Here is a 19,895-nt window from a genome sequence, read left to right on the forward strand (position 1 = left end):
CCTCTGGTAGACGTTCTGGTGTTTTTACAAAATTACATTTGAGAGGACTGTACCATATAGTCCGTAAAAGGAAGTTAACAAGAAAATGGAAGATTTTTGCCTTTTATTTAGCCACTTTGAACCCCAGATTATTCTATTAGGATTAAGCAATCCGCCTTCTTTATCTCAAAGATTCATAGAAATCCCATTTGTGCATTGAGATCTGAAACTAAGCTATTACAAGATGGCTGCTACATTTACCCTATTCTCTGACTAGTTCTTCAACTGTTTAGCTAATTTTCTAATTCCATTTCCCGGATACCGGAATGCTTGTCCCTTTTCTTTTTCCATGAAGCTCTCGAACTCGGCCTCGTGTATTCTTTCTATCGGCTTGATGAAGAGGTAAGGTAGCTATGTGTCCTCGTTGAACGTGATTTTCCAGCAATCATTTGTTTTTTCGTTTCCCAAAAGCTCAACATTTGCTTACAGGTAATGAGTAAATTGTCATGTCGAATTCGTACACAAGATGAGAAGCATAAGTTGGTGTGTAAGGCTTCAGCTTGCACGCGTGCTGTTGTGTTCCACGTGGGATGCGGGTTGGGCCACTCCTAGTCTCTACTACATCAGTTTTTCAGTAACTCGTTTTTATTTTACACTAATTTACTTTAATTTTGTTAGTACAATTGGATTATGAAACAAATTTTCTGTTACCTTGAATTCACCAGTTAGTTAAATTCAATGCCAGCACTGGAAAACTGGTGTCCCGATAGAAACCGAGGCATTCGGTTGGTTTAACTTTCCTTGGTTGCGCGCATTTACGATACTTCTACTAAAGCTGTCCACAATGTTTAAGCCCCATTTACTGTCAGGGTAAGATCTCTTCCCATGGAATAGGCAGACCGCTTCTAACAATACGTTGGAATGCTTGCTTTTTATTACTTAGTTGTGTAAATCAAACGCTTTGGCCTTTGAACGTTTGTGACACTTCCTATTCATGCCTCAGTACGTTTCTTTGCACTTTATAGGCATTATCAGATTTTTTTTTAAAACTTAATCTATTTGGTCATTATGATCAAATTCTATTTGTTGTACTAAACATTGCACGTTAAGAAAGTAAATAAGCAAGAACTATGCTATATTTTGCTACTAAACAAGCAGCCACAAGCGCAGTTACCTTGCAGACAACAGGGTCATGGTTTAAATGATGCAGCAGGTGTAGTACCGTAGGGCCCAAAAGTTGTCAGAACTCCCCTAAACACACACTGCTATATTTGACTACTAAACAGGCAGTTAACTTGCAGTTAAGAGGGACTTGATTTTAATGGTGCAGCAGGTGCAGTGGCACTGGGGGGTCAAAAGCTCTAGGGACCCCACTAATCCATATCATTGTTAAATGTTACTACTAAACCGGCAGTCACAAGTACAGTTATCTTACAGGCAATATGGTCATGCTTTCAATGGCGGTGCAGTGGCACTGGGGCCCAAAGCTCTAGGAACCTCTCTAAATCCCAAATATTGTACTACATTAACAGGCAGTCGCAAGTGCAGTTACCAACAGGCAATAGGGACATGATTTGAAACGGGTAGCAGGTGCAGTAGTACCGGACCCAAACAAAAGTTGTCTGAACTCCTTTAAAGACATAATATTGCTATTACATCAATTAATTCTAGTGTTGCCCTCTTTCATTTTTCTAAATGTTGCTATTATTAACCCACACTATACCACTAGTAACGGCACAATTTATTCCCTTGCTGTACATAAGCAAGTCATATTACTTTAACAGACTTTCCGTAACTTATATTGTACAACTGCTCAGCAAGCTACAACTTGCAACAAAAAACAACTTTTTATTAATCACATAGACTAAACCTAATGCATTGACCGATGCTAGTTCGGTTTGCATCTGCCCCATTAACTTGAACTGGTAGTTTCTTTTTCCAATTGTTTGGTTCTTCAAGCCATAGAATAGCAAGCTTTGTTCCTAAAAAGCATTGTGTGACGTTGGTGCTATTTAGTACTATGCAACTCCCCTGCAAGCCTGCATTATTTGTAACATTTATAGGCTCCAGTCTGCCTGATTATTTATTGGTCATTTCTTTTCCAGATTACTTTCTTATAGTTGAATTACTCCACAGCATTGAGCCTTGTAGTGTTCATCAATTAATCACAATTTATAGAGCGCACAGCTCACCCGCGAGGGTCTCAAGGCGCTGGGAGGGGGGGGGGCGCTACTGCTCGAAGAGCCAGGTCTTGAGGTGCTTCCTGAAGGAGAGATGGTCCTGGGTCAGTCGTAGGTGGGTGGGGAGGGTGTTCCACGTCTTGGCCGCTAGGTAGGTGAAGGATCTTCCTCCGGTGGTGGTTCTGCGGATACGTGGAACGGCGGCGAGGGTGAGGCTGGCTTCATAGTTTTGAGTTCTGACCACTATTTTACACTCTCAAACATTTATTTTTTCTGTGTCAAAACGTACTGTTTGTATGTTTTCCTTCCTTGACACAAACTGAAAAAGTGTGAAAAAAAATCGTTGAAATCTATTTTCTCCATTGACACATTAAAAACAGTCCAATTTAAGCAGGAGACAGCTAAAAGCAATAAAAAACAATTTTTTTGAAAATCTGGCATCTCTTGCCTGAATCGGGTCTGGTGACATGTATGACTATCAGACCTTTGGTACCTTCTCTTCCTGTCAGTTATTCTGACTGGTTCTGTATGAATGTTACAAAAATCCTATCTGAAGAAACTGGTTGTGACTAATCTTTTGCTGAACCATTTGACAAATTTTGCCCCAAGAATGACTTCCACCAGGTTGATGAGAACAACCTGTTGTAGCCCCCTTTTTCTATTTTCTCAAAGCATTGTAGTTTATACATGCGTTGTCTAGTTGGATCCAACAGGGAAATATTGTTTGGTCTGTGCCTGAGGCAAGTAAGAACTTTTTAGGCTGATGGTCTAAGGTATTTCTGTATTTGTAACTTCGAAACTGGCAAACCGGGTTTCAGCGCTCCAGTAGTATCTTATATTGTGGGGTTATTTAGTCTTTTCCTTATTGAAGTTTCTCTTAGCCTGGTGTAACGCCAGGATGGAGCCTGAATGATTTTGTCCCGTCCTTAAAGTGGAGGGGGCAACTAAGATTTTTTGGTCGGGGCAGTAGAACGTGCGCCTACAAGATATGAGATAATCTTCACCAGTGTGTGCCCATTCTGTATAGACTGTAAAATAACCAGTATCTAACTTTACTGTAGTACTAAAGTGAGCCAGTAAAAGAACTCTGAAACAAAGGGCATTGCATATTGGGTTCCAGTGAAATTCATGAAAATAAGTATGTTCGGGGTTCTCCTGGTCAACCTGACATTGGAATGTATACCAGCTGAAGCACTGTTGCTTTGTTACAACCAGTGCTTAATTTGTGCTGGTGGGTCCCACCGCCGCCACTTATTTTTCCTCAACAGACTTTGATCCAGTACAAGAGAGGGAAAAACACATAAAGGGGAAAGGAGGAAAAACTAATAAAGGTAGAAAGCAGAGATGAATAAGAACCTGCCAGAGTGAGGTAAAGAGACAGGGAGTGTCAAGTGGAAGATTAATGAAGCATGAGGTGTCATCAAGACTTTACAGCATGGTAATTAGCACCCTGACCTTCGATAGCGTCAGTTGTGGGCTTCTGAGCAAAACGATGGGCCCTGGCACTTACTTTTTATTTATTTATTTAATAAAAGTACCGCACTAGTTACAACTTCGCAGCGTATCCATACCTCTAGCATCATGTCTAATTTTTTCCACACTGGAAATTCTACAGGCCACAATGTCATCCAAACATGCAAGTTTGACTGTACTCATTCCAATGTACGTGTTTAAAATGTCACATTGGTGACCAATGTCTGCTACACAAGTGCTAAAAGCGATGTAATTATAGGGAAGACTAACATTTTCCAAACTTCCTGGGGGTAAGAACCTTATACCGGGACACCACTAACACAGAGTGGTGAGCTGAGGAGTAAGATACCACTCTTTAGAGTGGTGAAAGCAGCACTCTGACGAGGTCAGTCAACAGGGTATTCATAGCCCTCCAGTGGCTGAGGCACAGCTCTCCAGTCCTCCTCAGCCAGCTCTTCAGAAAAAAACATCTTGGCCTAGGTAAAATAAACTGGGTAAAAATCTCTTGGGCTCGGATAATCAATGCAAAAAAAGAGAATACCAGCACATGGATCCCTTCACAACTGAATACAACAGTGGTCTTCAAAGTTTTTAAGGCCGCATCCCTCGAACTCCCAAGGTAAAAAAAAAAAGTCAGGCCCTCCCTAGTAATTTTTAGGTCTCGCCGAGTCAAGGTGCATGCGCTGCTCGTACAGACTTTAGTAGGTGAGTTTTCACAGTGCTGCTGGCTGGCGACAAGCTTGCGTTCACGCGCGAACTGCCAGCCTTCAGCAGCCCTTTGAAAACTCACCTACTAAAGTCCGGACAGCGCATGCGCGCTGTCTAACCGCTGTGTATTTACTTCCTGTTATTTAGCCGGAGTACCCAATCCCAACGTGCCCCTTTGTACAAGATAAGCTTATAACCAATGCCTAACTTATAACCCGCTGACTAGCTGAAGTTTTCCCCATTACTTACATTGTGAAAGCTGGCGTTTTCTTACGTCCGTACCATTCCTTTACCGATCGGATCTAAATCGTGCTCGACCTACGGGCTTCTTCTACTTCCGCTACCTCAGGTCAAAGGGCACATCCCAACTCTTTTTTTTTTTATTTTTTATTTCTTTCAAAAAGAAAAACCTTTTTGAACGCGTGTATACACGCAAATTTTACTATTTCTGCCATTTTTGAGTGTATTACTTTAACATAGCGATGACCCCTATATGCAAATTCGACTGTTTCAGACATCTTTCAGTGTTAATCTTTAGCATTACAATGACCCATGTGTGCAAATATAACTGTTTAGGCCCTCTTTAAGTGTATGTCTTTAACATAACGATGTCCCCTATGTCCAATCTAAGTCGTTACCAGTAAATGCAAGATGATCTCATGGGCACTTATTGCTAAAAATAAAGGGAAAAAAATTGAAACATTTTTTTGGGTACCAGGGCTCATACTATTAGCTTTCTGGACAAACTTCTTTTTGAAGTTCTTATAAAGAAGCCACTGTTCATATACACACCAAATACATTATTTTACTCAAACTGGTGCAGTGCTATGTTTCGTGAGACTTTTCTGGGGATACTCCAAAGGTTTGACGTATAGAAACGCTAACCCCGTCTTCCCGCGGTGCAGGAACCTCAGCCCTTTCATGGCTTCAAACTGGGATCAGGCAGGCATGTCACCGGAGCACAGATCTTCCCAGTCCCCTCCAGCATCACCCCTAAACTGTTTGTTTACCCTTAGCTGCATACAACCAAACCCGTATGAGGCATGGTCAGACATTTTCCTAATGGGTGTCAGTCCATCATATCTGACAAATAGGTCATTCTGATTCTTCTGTGCCCTACACACAACCACACACAACACCGCCTGCGCGCACAAGCACACACACACAGGGAGGAGACAACTGCAGCAGAACCACCGGAAAAGGAACCCCTCTGCACGACCTGGGCAGCAAGAAGTTGTCACTAGAGACATCATGATCCTATGAACAATAGTGTCATCAATGATCTAATCCAAACTGTGACAAATAACATCCCTGTATATTGCAGTACCACAAAAACAGCAACAAGCATTGGCATAGCCAATAGGTCTCGCCTTTGGGACCTTAAGTGTTTTGCCATGCAACAGTTGTTGTTGCACCAAGGATATTGTGCTGCATAACTAAATACTTAGAAGGTCCCAAAAGCGACACCTATTGGCTATGCCAATGCTTGTTCTATTAAATTGGCAATGTTTAAATATGTGTAGACTTGCTTAAAATTGCAGTTGAGTGCTGTTACCCCTTTTAAAAATGCAATCAAATACATAATTGCAAAACCTACGATTCTGGTCAGCCAGGCATTACAAAAGTGTAAAGGTATTCCCAGTGTGATTATCAGAGATGAGCATGGTGAGGTTTGAGGAATCCCTTCCTCATTGACACGTACTCCCAGCCAGGATATAAATGACACAAAATGTTAGTGATGGCCCATTACAGAGTGGCTTAATGCTGCTCCTTTTTAGGTCTCGCCTGACCCAGCGCATGCGCTGGTCTGGCGAGACTTATTGAGAGGGCTCCAAAAAGTGCTACCAGGCCAGCCTAGAGCTACAGTGCATGTGCGCGGGCGCGCGCGCCGCGCTTTACCGCGATTACTTTCACTTGCAAGCCGCTTTGATGTTTGATTGTGATCGCGATCACTTTCGCGGCCCGCACGGTCACTTTGCATAGCCAATAGGTCTCGCTTTTGGAACCTTATAAGTATTTAGTTATGCAACTGTTGCATGGCTAAACACTTATAAGGTCCCAAATGCGAGACCTATTGGCTATGCCAATGCTTGTTTTTGTTGTTGCTAGAGCAGCATTTATCAGCATGATGCTTCCTTTGGCCAGAGCCTGTTGCCCCAGGACTGTCTTGGCAGAAAGACTAACAGTCCTGCTCCTCTTCGTAGTTAGGCTATCTTCAGATTATTCTTTCATAGCACATATCGGGCCTCGATAAATCTACTCACCCCATTGCTATGGTGAGTCAGATTTTATCAGGGCAAACTTTCTTTAGGGCCAGCTGGTCCTTATGGGTGAGAGCTCGAGCTGGCAAAGGGCAGGTGTTCTATTAGTTCGGTAAGTGATTGAGCAATGAAGAGCCTTTAAAACCTGTTCTTATCTTGTCACATCTGTTGTGTATTCAAAGATAGAAGTCAAATCTAAGCTAATGTATTTCTATGACTGCAAAGTTAAAGGATTTTCTAAAGAACCGTCTGACAAGGGAGTGTGAAATGAGAGGTTATAGGATGTCAGGTTTTTTCTAGCACACATTTAAATAGCTTGTAAACGAGTTGTACAAACATTTCTCAAAATGGCAGGTAGGAAAGCAATTTTTTGGGGTACTACTGAAATATGATGGGAACAAAGATTTTAATAGGATGAAAACAATCCGAACACTTTACTTGGTTATGTGCAAAATATATTTGCTGAAACCTGATTTCCACACACTATCGTTTGTATATTATTTTATTAGTAGAACTGTCATTGGGAAAGTTCATGGCCACTTCAATGGAAAATGTGTTGTGTGTAAATGAGTGTGTTATCACATCATGTTATAGTAATGTATTTAAGTGAGTTTTTAAACATGAACTGAGCAACATTCCTGCCTCCACCTTGAGGACAATGCTTAGTAGGTATTAAGAGGCAAATCAGTGGTAGCCTATTCATTTCACCAGACCTACAGGTTTGGTAACCTTTTTAGGGCAGCAGGCACTTTGACCAGCATCACATCAAATCACCACAGACATGCTGTGTAATATCACCCATTCATGGAGCAGGAAAGGTAAAACCTAGCATCTTCCTACACCTCCAATCCATAGATGCCAACACCTTCCCTCATAGTCTGCGTAGCCCCTACCTTGAGTGCTCTGTGCAGCTTCTTCACGCTTTACAGGAGCTTGTCCTTTAGCAGTAAGTACAAACTAATGTTCAGACAACATATAAACATATGTAAACCCTTAATGATCTATCGATCTATACTTCTATCGCCCAATAAGTAAACAATAATAGGCAAATGTAATAGGTCTAGCTTTAATAAGCTAATACATGCATGCAGCTTTTATTTGTTCCTGTATTTGCACGTATTAGCTTTTTAAAGCCAGACCTATTGGCTTTGATAATGGTGGTGATGATCAAACTGGTGGTAATGGTGTTATTCAGTGGTAATGGTAACACTGATTGTTACAGTGCTGGTAAGTATTAGTGTTGTGGTAAGTAGTAGTTGTGGTAAATGGTAGTAGTGTTGGCAGTAGAAATGGGTTAGAATTGTGGTAATGCTGACCAAGATGGCAGCAGTTGTTAGTGTAGTGATGAGGGTAATGACTTAAAAAGAAGCATATCTGTGTGAAAACACATTTAGATTGCCATTTAAAGGTCTGGCTTGCACTCAAGTAACAGTGGAATAGAAATTACACTTCCTACTGCGATAATTCCTCCTGAGAAATGATTGCGAGTTAGTAATTGATGTGACGGTCATAAAGCATAAATGTAGCTTTTTTTTCTCGTTATGACTGCATTTATCTAGTTGTGTGTTCCCCAAAGACTTATTAATACAAGAATATAAAATGAACGGCCAAGTGACAAACCAGTGTTTATTAAATTAGATTAGTCAGCATTTATTAACACTTAATCAGTTATGCCCTGTCATAGGGCGGTTCTGGGCGGCGGTGATGCGTACTATGTCCCAAGTCACACATATTGGGACACTTCCAAGCCCGAGGTGCTGCCTACTTAATATATGGGACTCAACAGATCTGACTGCGATGGCTCAAGATTAGGTGACGCTGGGAATGACAATAGCTAAGCGTAACATTGCCCAACGGTGGGGATCCAGTATCTGCCCCACACTGACTCGATGGTGTAAAGACATGGATGTGGCAATGGTGGCGGAAAAGTCAGTGTACGTTCATCGGAGATGCCCTAAAAAGTGGGGAAAGATCTGGGGCGGATGGAATAAGTACCGAGGGAACATATGTGAACCCCCCAAATCTACTGCCATAGACTCAGAGGATAGTGACGCAGCAGAGTAGTTGGGGCATGGAGTAGAGGGATGGAAATGGAAAGACTGCAAAATTTAACGAACACAGCAGGTAAAGGAGTGAAAGCCTAGAAACATGAGAATGCTACTGTTAAGAATGTGCCCATGCAGTTCGTATATTGCAATAATGTAAAGATATTGTCATAAGTTGCAAGTTGTTGAATAAAAAGAATTTACAAAAAAAAAACGTAATCAGTTTATTCATGCCTTTTCTATGTGATACCAGTTAACATATTTGTCTGGCTTAAAATATTCTTTTCATACTTTTGTGCCTTTAAGCCACATGGCTCCTTTTATATTGAAGACATGCGTTCATTCAATGTAATTTGGAGAATTGCATGCTGAATCGGTCTAATGAGCTCCCTCTCACATGCTCTGGGAACCAAACATACTACTACATCCCTTCACAGGGGTCTGCTGTGAGACGCACTACACATTCTCCTACAGTGCTCCAAACAGTTATTCCCCTTTATGAGTAAGACTTGCAATTTCAGGTCAGACTTCATAACTGTGTAATGGTGAGGCTTGCAGTGCCTCCGTCTCAGACTTTGGACTGAGTCACAAACAAGCTCTTGGCCAATTTCAACTGAGTTTGTGGGGTGAAACTCTAATTCCAAATGCTCTACTTTGTGGCTTGTTTGCTAAGCACATACCATTAGTATTTCAATCAATTGGTGGTGAGACACAAGTTGACACTTGGCTTTTCCTGGAAGTTTAGTGGTATTGAGGTGCATAACTGGGGCTGGTCAAACGCATTATAAACGGCTGGTGGGGAAATCTAGGTGCTGTGAATCTCTGCAAATAAGAGTTGCTGTCAGCATTCTGGATGATAATGACTTTACCAACAATGCAGCCTCCTTAGACCCATGGACCTTTGTCCTAAAGAGTCATGGATAAAACTGCCACTGTCCAATACTTGAGACTAGAGAGATGCTCGCTAGCTGTGGATACAATTCGTATTCAGTGAATTTGAATCCATACTATCTGCTTTGTGGAGTCTAAACCTGTAAATCTAGCAGGTGTATGCTCTTTGTGGCCCAACCTTACATAACCTCCTCTGGAATACACCCCCCCCCCCCCACCCAGACCTAGGGAATGTGTCCGACTTGCCATATTTTCTTATATTCCACCTGTTGTCTTCTTTGAGCTTTGGCAGTTACAGTATAACTAGAGTATCTACTTGCCAAATATACACATGAAAAATAATCTTTATATCCAGCTGTTGGGAGGAACTCTTGAAATCTGTCATGAATGTTAGGGTAATCTCACGAGGGGAACCTCTGAAGTGTCCTCCCTGAGGATAGTGACTGTATCCTTGTATGAAGTGACCAGAAACTTTCCTGCCCCAGCCTTCACATTTTCACTAAAAAGTAACTCGAGCAAATTTCACGTTGGAATCAGTCGCAGGAGAACAATCACTTCTCAAACCAGTGCTTCTTCAGGTAGATTTTACTCTGCACTGCTGTGCCTAGAACCTTTGCCAATTCATCATCCAGTTAACCGGCCTAATGTGCTATACAGTCTGTCAGCTAAGTCTGGACAGACTGCCTTTCACATCAGAGAAACACTTTTTTGTACTACACCTGCGTTCACTCACAGACCCTTTCAACTGGTAAGCTAATGTAGAATACTGCGGGGCACAGATAAGTACTTATGGAGCATTGTGCTCCACTGGCTTTCTAAGGTGGACGTTTAACACCCTAGAAGGATCAGTTTTCAGTCCAAGGTGCTGCACCCTGGTCGACACAGCAGTATACGTTTATATGCCCTACTATGTCACGTTGACAAAGTACTGCTGTGATACGTTGAGGAAGCGAGTGGTGTTTAATAGCTCTTCTATATTGGGGGTTCACCTCACTATCCCAGCACAGTAGGTCATATATAATTATCAGCATCATGAAAATGAGATCAAGAGAAGTCTGCACACATCTGACTACACCGTCATAGTGCACAATAAGCAGTGCGCACAAGAGAACATCCCACCCCTGGCACTTGCCCGGCCCGTCAATTGCTCAAAGCCTCAACCGTGCCTATCTGGCTTCTAAGGTGAGGCTGGCGCTGTAGCCTTATGAAGATTGGAGCTCTGCTTTAGGCGGGACCACTTGAAGAACTGTGCAATTCAGCTGCATTTTCCTCGTCATTGATTTGCGTCTGATCCATTATCTGCTGCATAATTAGGAACCGTTAACAAAAAAATGCTCTGCTCGAATTTATAAGTTACTAAAAACGTAACTACATGTGTTGCCTCGCAGAGGAAGGCTCTTTGCAAAGGTTGACTGGTCAACTTTCAGTTGCTTGTTGCTATATGTGGTTATAAACTGGTACTATTGAGGTGCAGCCTTTGCCCAGAAAGACTTAATGTGTAAATTAAAACTATTGTCAGGAAATGTTGCACTATGCCGCATAATTTCTCTTCTTGCTGCATAGTTTAGTGAACTAAGCCACGAGTTTTGCTCCACTGTTGCATACTTCCACAGGCCCCGTGCGTAGGACGCAGTGCATGACTCCGCCTGTTCTGTCCAGCGTTTGGTGCCCACAGCCAAAATACCAGTCTGCAGCGTCTGGATATTATAGGTTTCGGCCTGCTGGCAGAAAAAGAACGTTGAGTCCCAGTACAATGGGAACAACTTTGTTGACCTACCTTGGTTTCTGTGGTACCTGACTTGGTTAGAAATGTTTATTTTTCACACTGCTTTCCTTTAGCGTGCTCTGTTTTGTCATGCCTCCTTGTGGAGTGCAGAACATGCTATGCAGTTATCTTTCCTATGGCATGCAAGCTCAGCACACCTATAAACCACCATTACAAAAATAACCTGCCATGTGTAATTCGCACCCTATCGTATCTACCATTGTTTAAAATGGTTACGGTGGGGGAGGGGGGATATTACTTGAACACAAGCCTGAAGTCCGAAAGCCTAACAGCTGAAGTCGTCTTTTTCATCGTGAAATGCCTTGCGCTAGGTTTGTTGCTAGAAGACGGCGATGATGCATTGGTGAATAAGTGCCAAATATGCGAGTATTGATTTTTGTGAGTTATTTTCAGTCTTCAGATTTTTAATGATCATCTGAGTAGCAGTATCGCCCCATGATGTCTCAATAAATCATCCGCTGCCGTCGTGTGTCCTGCTTGTGATGATGAATTGCCCCCACTGTGGGGACACGGGGCCGGGAGGTGTCCAGGGCGCTGACCGTGCCCTCTGCAGCTTGTCCTTGGGTGGTAGCTGTCGAGGGTGTGTTCCCTGTGTCTCGGCCGGTCTCTCGCCTGTGGTCTCGGAGGTGTCACCAGCGTGGAGAAGGTCTCGACCTTGAAGTGAACCTGCTGGCATGGCACCATTGTACTGCTATGGAGACCCTTGACCTCCGAGCTGGGTACATCTACCCTCTCACCTTGGCTCATCTTTCATCCTTGTCAGAGGCAGTGGGACAAGCGCTCGTTAGGAGAATCATCCTTGGAAAATCGATGGTTGCGAGCATTTCTCTCTCGCTTGTCTGTAAAACGTTTTTAATTGATGTCAACAAGTGTAGCTAAAAGCCTTTAGGGACTGCCGGAAGTAAGTTTCCAGAGCATTTAAGTGTTCGTTATTTTTTCCCAACCACCTGCTTTAATATTCAGGTTAGTCAGTAGAAGAAAACCCAGCCTATGATCCCTTGTGAGTACTTTTAAATATGGAATTGTTCACATAATCCCTGATGCAATAAATTCCTCTTCTGGTAATACATTCTCACATGTAAAATGCCGCGCAAGATCCAGTGTGCCAACAAAATCTCGAATGCAGTTGAGGGACATTTCTTATCAATTTAGAGTCTTGATTATTGGGATTTCATGTAAGGTATTTAGGAGGGATCGTGGACTTCAAACTCTTAATACAAGAGGTAAATCAAGTGGACAAACTAAGCTTCCATAGGATGAGATGTCTGATAAATGTTCTCTTACCTGTGGTTCCTGCAAACAGTAAAAGCTGTTATTAACCCAATACTCTATCACCATGACTGCCATTGGGTACGCCTTCAGAGTACCGCACCTACTACTGAGAATTCAAAAGGTGGCAGCCAGATGGCGCATAATCTACCAATGCAATATGACCTATTTCTACCTGTAAGGGCTCACAGTAGCTAAAAATATCTCCTTTAAAGCAAGGTGTGTAGCTCACTGAGCAACCCTTAATAGAAACTGTTCTTGTATCACCAAACAATAACTTTTACGCTCAGGACTTGCACGGTTACTGTCTGCACCTCCATTCAGAACAAATAATCCAACGAGTAGGACCTCCTCTGTACAGAAGGCTAAACTCTGAATTTCAGTGCCTGCTAGATTAAGGCATATTGACAATCGCCTACAGTTTACAAAGTACGAAAGACTTAATTGGTTGTTCCGTGTACTAGAAGCACAAATCAATGTCTTGACTTGTACAAAATGGTAAGTAGGTATACACGGCTGCAGTTCCTCAAACTCCACACCGCACCTTATCTGAAGTATGTCTTTCAAGCACCCGCATCTCAAATCTCGTAGCTCATTCTACAGCCGTGCAACTAAGACCTAGCGAGAATCCAAGTGCCTCGTGGTATCGTCAAGCATATGAAGCACTATACAAATGTAACCGTTCACTACAGTGTAGAAGCTGCTTTGATATGATTCCATTAAGCTCGGCCCTGATGTCTTTGTATAGAAGGTTTTGGTTCTTTTGCGTTCAGCAACAGTGAGTTTCCATGGACAGGTGAGGTAAGCTAGCATCTTGCCCGTCATAGGTAGCTTTTCAGCGCTGCAGTTACATGCCTGTGGTGCCTCACTGTTACCACTGGAACTGTGTTGTACACCTGGTCTGTGGCAGAAAAACTCTTAATTGAAATGGTTCTCTGGCAGTCAAGGCATTGACCCGACCATGTGCCACATTTCTCTTTCCAGCAGAAATGAACCGCAGCACCCATCTTTCAAAACGCACCACCCCGCTTATTCTATGCAAAGGCATATTACTACACTCACTTCACGCATACACTAATTTGCACACCACTTTACAGACACTGATCACATACATACTCGCCAACAAATAATCTTTTATACAGACCCTTGCTATTCCATTGACCTCCCTTTCGGTGTAGATTATATTTTCCTATAAGTTGGCAACATTTAGACGCATTTTTTGTTTGGTGATGCTCTGACTGGCATTATGGTTGTCTGATATGGTTGTATTTTTGAAGTGTTTTTATAGTAAACTTCCACTTGGTACTAGTTTTTTGTGAATCGTTGCCGTCATTTGCTCAGGCAGGTTGATAAGCGACTGAGAGGATGGATATGTGTGGTCCGCTGTTTCCTACCATTATCATGTTGGGGAAGAGTTGTAAAGGGGATTTGATTTCTGAATAGATAAATAGTCAGAAGTTACTGTTGTGGAGTAATGATGCTGTTCCACCGAGCCATGGCCCGGCGCGGGGCCAACTGGCCGTAGAAATTATTCCTGACCCTAATTCTCTAGTGCGAGAGGTCGCAATTAATTATAGTTCACATGAAAATGTGGTGTTGACTTTTTCCCTGTGATGGAGCTGGCCTTTGAGTTAACTTGTACAATTAGCCCCCAGAGAGGACTGACTTGGCTGGTTTCTGTAAAAATGTTGCCCTGACTTCGTGGGGCTGTTATTATAAAATTCACTAGAGGTTTCCAGCTTCAAATTCCCCATTCTTTTCAAAACTCTTTACTGACAGAAGGTTGTGACATTTTGGTTTGCTTACTTTGAGGCCAGTTACCTGTTTCAATAGCTTTTCATACCCCAGCTTGGAGACGCAGCTAAATAATTGTACTTGTCGTTTTAATAGACTGATTGCTGTATGCTTCTATTTGGCTGTTTATTTAATGTCACATGCTCTCCCTTGCTTCCCAGGTGGACCCATGGCTTCGGTGAACCATGTGCTGCGAAGGTAAGGGGGCATCATATGGTGTTTTTCTTTATAAAGCCGTAGGAACTTGTAGGGGGCGCTCTGCGCTCCTCCTTCAGTGCTGCTGTTTAATCGGTGTTTCTCTGCAGAGAATGAGAGATTTGTTTGCTGGTTCCATGATGAGTCACTGATGCCGTTTACCCATCTGCATGCTGATGACAGCCTGTGAATCTGAGATGCCAGCAAAAAGTACAACTTGCTGAAAAATTAAGGAAAAGGCTGCTATAAATGTTAATCTCATTGTTTCTTATTTAGAACTAAGAATGCCTACCCTAACTTGTTTGGATGTCGGAACTGCGGCTCTCAAGCTACTGGTGCATGGCAGTTTGAGGTACATTAAATGTCATTATTATTTTTTGTTATGCACATTTGAATTATTTTTTGCACTCCTGAAGCCGGTATTGGGCTTTTCGAATGCACCATTGGGATGAACTGGGAAACACAAATGATTAACTAGCTCTGCTGAAGCTATACGTGGCTAAAGCTTGCCTGGTTACTGCTAACACAAACCAGTTTACCCCTGTTCAGACATGCAAGTTGTATCACTCTTACTAGCACTGATGGAGGGAATAATCCATACTGCAAGGCTGTGTTATTCTGTCATCTTTCAAACGTGGTTCTGCATTTGTCTTATTTCTATTCTAAAGCCCACTGAGTTCCCTATCCTTCTTTAAGAGGCAGAATTGGCTCTGTTCCAGCCACATACACAAAAAATAGAACCCATGTGAATCACCACCCAAATGTTTAGGTTGTGAGTCAATTATGTTGAACATAAGACTGATGACTTTGTACCGGTGCTGCAGGGTTCTCACTGTGTTTTTGTAATCTTTTTATTTTTTTATCTTGTTTACTATCTCTGCCTGTGGCACAGATTTTTGCTCTTAAACCAGATTTTTAGCAATATCTGAGTTTGGGGGATCTGGCGACTTTAATCAAATTTCAGCTTTTTGAAAACACCCACCGATTTCCTAGAGGACTTTGAGGGAATGTTTACTTTTTAAATGAACTGAGTTTGCTGTCTAATTGTTCTGTTATACTTTTTGGCATTGTGATGCGAATCCTTCACTTGTTTGGTCTTTTCTGCAGATGTCTTAAGTTTACCTCAAGGATTTCACCCATCTTCTGAAAAATTCTAAAAGATTTGTACTACTGCTAATACAGTCGTTCCCAACTCCCTTGACCAATAGGTTTGAGGTGAGAGTAATTGGTCCATGAGGTGGATGGAAGGAACACCTTATATAATGGTGTTTCACTGCCATAAAGCAGAGTTGTAATGTTTAGGCTAGGAGGGACACATTTATGTTACATTCAATATTCAAGGCCTTTTATAAAAGAGAGCCATTTACACTTATTCTATGTAAAACACTAATAAAATGCATCAGTTTATTCGTGAACCAAATTATTGTATTGTAGCTGTTCTGGACTTAGTAAATGTCTAACCAGTTTAACTACATTCAATGAATGACACTTATAGAGGGTGAAGTTAGTTTTCTGGCATTAACGATGATAGCATCTTTGCCGTCTATTTGGTGAGGCTTTTACTTTTCTTAAGTGCCAGAAATGTGTATAGTCGACAGTCAGTAAAATCGGGGGTAACCTTCGATAGAAGCCTCACCTGGAAGCAATGAAATGCAATGCTGTTGTCCTGACTGCCGGATTCATAACCCTTTCAAGGACACTTAACGGCCTAATTAAGTGGGCCACAATGCAGAAGGTGGTCTTCCAAATTCCTTCTGTCGATTACATATGGCTGTGAAATTATTCTGGCTATAGCTGCCTGACTGTTAGATCTTCTACTGGCAAAAGCACACAGAACTGTATATCTACTTTCGTATTGCACCTCACAGGCTCAGCTCTGTTTGGAATGTGGACAATCCTGGGTGATCACATGCTCCCGTCTTAAGATGCGCTATAAATTCAGGTTGGTAGACAAACTCGTTAGCATCCCGAGTCTGGGACGAAATAAGTTGAGCCCCAAGTCTTAATATAGCCGGGCCCTAGAAGATGCTGGCCAAGTATTACTAATTTCCAGTTTGTGGGATATCGGGGTTTCACAAACGCAAGGAAATGTTGGACGGAGCGCTAAAACTTTCACACTCCTTCCCAGTCACAGATCTGGGTTAAATCCATCATCGTTCTTTATCTCACTTCATCACCTCAGTTCAGACCCAGTTATATGCAAATCTGTCTTGACCCTGTGCCTCCTGGGAACAGTCCAGCCTAAACTGCCAAGCCAGGTCTTCCCTGATAAGGTTTCGCCCTCTGTGTTCAAGAAATCACAAACATTCATTCTCTGCAAGAGGGCAAAGTAACCAGCAGAGAGCTCATGCGTGGCAGGTCATTAACTTTCCGTTGTCTGTAGCCACAGTCCTATTTTGATCAAGGGTACTAGTTTCACATAAAGCTCAAGTTTATGTACCTTAGACTAGAACTCCACCCAACTCTGGATGCAGAATCACCTAGGACAAAGACTGCCAGCAGTGAATACTGCAGATTGGGTGACTCCGGGAAAGAAACCATGTCAGAACACAGAGCTGTTAAGAGGGATTTATAACCCAAAAAAAGATTTGATCATGTAGACAAGCACTCATTTCAGCACATAACCCAGAGCACACGCAACTAAACGTGTGATTGTCAAATTCATGGCAGGCTTCAGTTCAAAGGTAAAATCCATAAGGCAAAAACACACAATCACCTTGACGGACGCCAGCCGAAAATGACGTTATAAATAAGTACTGTCACTTTATCCCCGGCAAATTGGATAACAATGAGACTATATCAGCATGTTCATTCCGCTAACAGCTATTTTTATTCGCGTTTTGATCTTTTGCTGGACAAGACTTTACAGGCATACACCATCACTTTAATACTCACTTGCACCGTAGTTTGAACAGCAAAGTGATTATATTGGTATGTTTAGCCATTTTAGTATTCTTAATAGTGTCTGAACGCTTGATGAGGCAGAGTGTATTTGATGGGCATGGCCACAGCAGCACTCACTGGCTGGACAGCACTTTTACAGGCACGCACCATCACTTTGGTACTCATTAGCACTTTAGTTCCATTGGTTGGGTAGTAAAGTGATTATATTGGTTGGTTTATCAATTTTGGTATTGCTCATTGTGTCCGAACGTTTGATGGGGCAAAGTGTACTTGATGGGCATGGCCATACAAGCACTCACTAGATGGCCATCAAAGAGAATATAGACATGTTAAGTCACTTTCAGTTGGACAATGTACATATTATCAACCCTGTATTGTCGAAAATCCGTTTTTGTCTGGTGTTTGTCTCGCCTGAGCCCGCGCGCATGCGCTGCTCTGCAAGGCATTAATTAAGGGCTTTTGAGCACTGAACACACGCCCGTGCGTATTTTTGTTGTTGTTTTTTTTAATAGCCCACAATTTGCCTGTGCATTTGCCTTTTTAAAAACACAGCACGCAATTGGTGCAAGGTGGGTGATTGTCCCGCCTTGTTTGTTCCATGGCCTAGGGTCTGCGGGAGCGAGTTTTAATCCCATCTGTTTTCAATTATTGCGTTGGCGGTAATTGGAAACAGATGGTGCTTGCGTTTTTTAGGTTGAGCCGAGCACGCACCACTCCTGCTGCAGCTGTTTTCACTTTTGCCACCACTTGTCTTATTAGCTTTCACTTTAGTGAAAGTTTGCATCCATGTTTTTTTTAGCAGGCGAAAGCCTGGCCTGTTTGTGAGCAAAGCAGACATGCGGCGGCTCGCCGCCTCGTGACCAGAGAGTGTGTAAGATGCTGTAATTGAATCGGGTAAGGTTATGCTTAGTCATGCTTGTTCATTTACATATCCGCGCCGGCTCTCCCGTTGGCGGGGCCTGGCGAACGGCCCTTGATACCCTCTCTGCTTTGTTTGTCACTTGGCCTCCCTCGGACCCCTCCCCACCCTTGGGAAGCCATCTCTCACTGCCTTCCCTTCGACCCCATACACCACTTGAGGGAATGCACAGTCAGTCACTTGCGAATCAAGAGAGAAGAACCCTTTTAGGGACAAGGCACTGTCAAGAAGCACTCGAAGCCTCCTGCAGACACAACAAAGTGGTCGCCTCTTGGGTGTGCAGGCCAGGCATGTACAGACAGCCCCCACCACCCGCACATGCACACACAGGCTGAGGTAAACTCTGGCTTGGCAAAACTCATTCTGAAATCTCGATCAAGTAATGTCGTGCCCAGACCTGATTACGCCATTGGTTTGTGTTCCATTATGCCATTTCCTGTTATGTTCATGTTGTTTTATACTCCCGTTTGTGGTGTTATGTCATGTTACCTTGTCCTATGTCTCTTCGTGTCATGTCTTCATCTCATGTTATATGATATTACGATATGTCACGGTATATATTGTTTTCTCCTGGTACGCTATGTTCTGACATAGATTGATATGTTATGACGTGACACCACTTGTGTTGTGCTATGTTGTTTCAAGCCATGCCATGTTGTATCATGGCATGTGGGTTTTGTATAGTTCAACATTCGTCGACCCCTTAGCTGCTGCTTTGGCGCTGCTGTGACTGGGGCTGTTGTTTTCGCTGTAGCCGAAGCTCTTGGTCATGGCGGCTCCTCTGGTTGAGGGGTCTTCAGTCCAGACGGGGCAGTCCATGGCCTCGGGACTTAACGCGTCGCAGCAGCCGGTTCGGACTTTAGCATCAGGGAGGGCTGACTGAACGTGCTGCTTGTCTCATTTCACTGCAAATAATTTCCCAATCCATGAACTGAAGTGTAAGTACTTTTTCTCAGCACTATGATAGCTCAGTTGGCTGTATGCCCGCTGCAGAGATTATATAAATACCCTGTTGTTGCTAGGTTCACCTATGTTATCATGTCTGCTTTTGTGTCCCACGTGTGCGCCTTCTGGGCCTCTTTTTGTCTAGTTCAACAGGGGATGGTCGGATCCAGCCTACCGGCTGGAGCTTCAACCTCTCGGTCTGCCCAGTATTCAGGGGATTCTATACGGTAACGCCATCCTCTGACCACTGCCAGAGATCACGCATGGGGTCCTCTTGGCCTGGCGGGCCTCCCTACGCCACACTCATTGGACCGGGAAGCTGACCCAATGCACTCTGATCTGGCAGGGCACCCAGCTCAGAGAAGTGGCGGGACTATCTGGTTTCAGGGCATGGACTTAATCGGGATCTCACAGTTGGGGATGTCTGGAAGGGGGGACACATCCACACATTTCAAGACCTACAACATACTTTCTCTTTACACCCTTCGCAGTTCTATCCCTATCTACAGCTGCTACATGCCATCCAATCACATTTCCCGGAGGCCA

General features: G+C 43.0%; 1 long non-coding RNA gene across 6 annotated transcripts in view; it reads left to right on the plus strand.

Moving 5' to 3' along the window:
- The first annotated feature begins 313 nt into the window (after positions 1–313).
- LOC146831217 (uncharacterized) overlaps positions 314–19,895 on the plus strand; it is a 158,376-nt gene continuing 138,794 nt past the window's right edge. For 5 of the 6 annotated variants that reach the window (XR_014961530.1, XR_014961527.1, XR_014961532.1 and 2 more), the window contains exons 1-3: positions 314–381; positions 14,548–14,584; positions 14,858–14,933. This is a non-coding gene — a long non-coding RNA (uncharacterized LOC146831217). Of the gene's footprint in view, positions 382–449; positions 469–14,547; positions 14,585–14,857; positions 14,934–19,895 lie in introns of those variants that run through there. The other variant, XR_014961528.1, reaches the window with a different exon arrangement.

Source organism: Triturus cristatus, chromosome 5_1 (genome assembly GCF_964204655.1).
Source record: "Triturus cristatus chromosome 5_1, aTriCri1.1, whole genome shotgun sequence".
In the NCBI taxonomy this organism is placed as follows: domain Eukaryota; kingdom Metazoa; phylum Chordata; class Amphibia; order Caudata; family Salamandridae; genus Triturus; species Triturus cristatus.